This window comes from Lagopus leucura, unplaced genomic scaffold (assembly GCF_019238085.1).
Source record: "Lagopus leucura isolate 7727_CA_CO unplaced genomic scaffold, USGS_WTPT01 55279-0_obj-0_obj, whole genome shotgun sequence".
Taxonomy (NCBI): domain Eukaryota; kingdom Metazoa; phylum Chordata; class Aves; order Galliformes; family Phasianidae; genus Lagopus; species Lagopus leucura.
In genome coordinates this window covers 1-2137 of record NW_024966423.1, presented here as the reverse complement: position 1 = coordinate 2137, position 2137 = coordinate 1, and the positions used below count along the sequence as shown (strand labels likewise).

Sequence of the window (2137 nt, the reverse complement as noted above, 5' to 3'; positions counted from 1 at the left end):
CCCCCCCCCCCCCCCCCCCCCCCCCCCCCCCCCCCCGCGCGGGGGGGAGAGGGGGGTCCCGGAAGGGGACCGGGGGGGAGCAGGGATTCCTTTCTGTCCCTACAAAAAGCACTCTGACCCCCTCCCCAGGGTAAGCAGGGACACCTCCTATGGAGGGGGTGACCCTTTAGGAAGAGCAAGGTGCCCACCCCCCTCTCCAAAAGATGCAGAGCACCCTGGGTGGGGTAGCAAGGAGCCCCTGCATAGAGCACCCCAGAGGCACCCCCGTGGAGAAGCAAGGATCCCCATTTTTGTGCCCCCTCCCCAAAGGTACAGCAATCCCAGAAGGACACGGCGATGACCATGGACCCCAACCTCAAAGGCACAACGTTGCCATGGGGGTAGCAGGGACCCCTCCCAAAGGGTCAGCGTACAGGGAGTGGGGAGGGGAAGGCAGGCAGCAGGGAGGCCTCCTCTGTGCCCCTCTCAAGGCACAGTCACAATCGCTGGGAAGAGCAGGGCCTCCCCCAAACGGGCAACAGCCCCACGGGGAGCGGCAGGAACCCCTCCTGCACCCACCCTATACAAGCAGTGACCCCCGAGGGGCACCACGTACCCCCTCGCCACCCAACCAAAGAAGGGGGAAACCCTCAGGGAAGAGCACGGATTCACCCCTCAAAAGTGCAACGGCCCAACGGGGGGGAACGGGGATCCCATTTGCACCCCCCCCCCTAAAAAGAGCAACATCCTCTGAGGGACACCAGGGACCCCCCCCCTAAAATAACAGGGGGCCCCCTGAGAAGAGCAGGGCGCCCCTTCCTAAGGGCAACGGCCACACGCAGGGCTCAGGGACCCCTTCTGCACCCCCGTAAAGTGGCAGTGACCCCCGAGGGACCCCCTGGAGTCAGACGGCCACCCCCCCAGGACGCGGTTACCGCACAGCGCACCCGGCCCCCCAGCAGGGGCCCGCAGGGGCCTCGGGGCTCACTAGGCCTCAGGCGGGGGGGGGGGAGGGGGGAGCAGGCCGCAAACCCGGGCCCGACCGCTACCGGCAAAGATAAGAGGGGAAAGAACGACCCCTCCCCGCTCGGCGGTCCCGCACAGACCCTTTCGCTGCCGTTCCCGGCCAACGCTCAGACGCGAGCCCCGTGTTCCCCAACTGCTCCCCCTCCGCCGGCCCTGAGCCCAATCGTCGCCATCTCAGTGCACCGCCTCCAGATGCTTTACGGCAGCGCGGCGTCCTTTACGGCAGCGCGGCGCGCTTTACGGCACCGAGTCTCCTTCTACGGCACCGGCCGCTGTGCGACACCGCGGTACCACCCGCTCCCCGCCCCGCCGTCGCCACGGCAACGGAGGCCGCGCCCCCTCCCGTTGTGTTGCGGGCGGGTCGAAGGTCGCCTCGCGCGTGGCGCTGTTCTCACGTGACCTCCTGCTTCCCCCTCCCCCCATGTTTTTGTAGGGCCTCAATCCCCACCTGTGTTATTGTAGGGTCCCATTCCCTTGCTGTGCTACTGTAGGGTCATATTTCCTACCTGTGTTACTGTAGGGTCGCCCCATGTTATTGTAGGGTCTCAGTCCCCACCTGGGTTATTGTAGGGTCCCGTTCCCCTGCTTGTGTTATTGCAGGGTCACCCCATGTCATTATAGGGTCACCCCATGTCATTGTAGGGTCCCATTCCCTTGCTGTGTTACTGTAGGGTCATAATCCCCACCTGTGTTATTGTAGGGTCACCCCATGTCATTGTAGGGTCCCCCATGTTTTTGTAGGGTCCCCCCATGTCATTATAGGGTCACCCCATGTTACTGTAGGGTCCCACTCTCCTGCTGTGTTACTGTAGGGTCACATCCACCAACTGTGTTACCATAGGGCCGCCCCACAGGTCACCTTGTTACTGTAGGGTCACTCCCTGGCCCTCCATGTGCTACTGTAGGGTCACCCCATGACCTCCCCCATTATCATAACATCATCCCATGTTATTGTAGGGTCACCCTGTGTCATTGTAGGGTCACGTGTCCCCCTACCGTGTTATTTTAGGGTCACCCCACGGTTTTGTAGGGTCACATTCCCCACCTGCATCATTGTAGGGTCACCCCATGACCTTTGTGTTACTGTAGAGCCCTGTCCTCCCTTATGTTATTATAGGGTCACCCCATGACC

General features: G+C 62.7%; 1 protein-coding gene across 4 annotated transcripts in view; it reads right to left on the bottom strand.

Moving 5' to 3' along the window:
- LOC122192571 (DDB1- and CUL4-associated factor 8-like) overlaps positions 1-1218 on the bottom strand; it is an 8807-nt gene extending 7589 nt beyond the window's left edge. For 2 of the 4 annotated variants that reach the window (XM_042893146.1, XM_042893145.1), the window contains exon 1: positions 1086-1218. The gene's annotated coding sequence lies outside the window, so the exon portion shown is untranslated. The remainder of the gene's footprint in view (positions 1-1085) is intronic. The other 2 variants (XM_042893148.1, XM_042893147.1) reach the window with 1 other exon arrangement.
- Between the last annotated feature and the right edge of the window lie 919 nt (positions 1219-2137).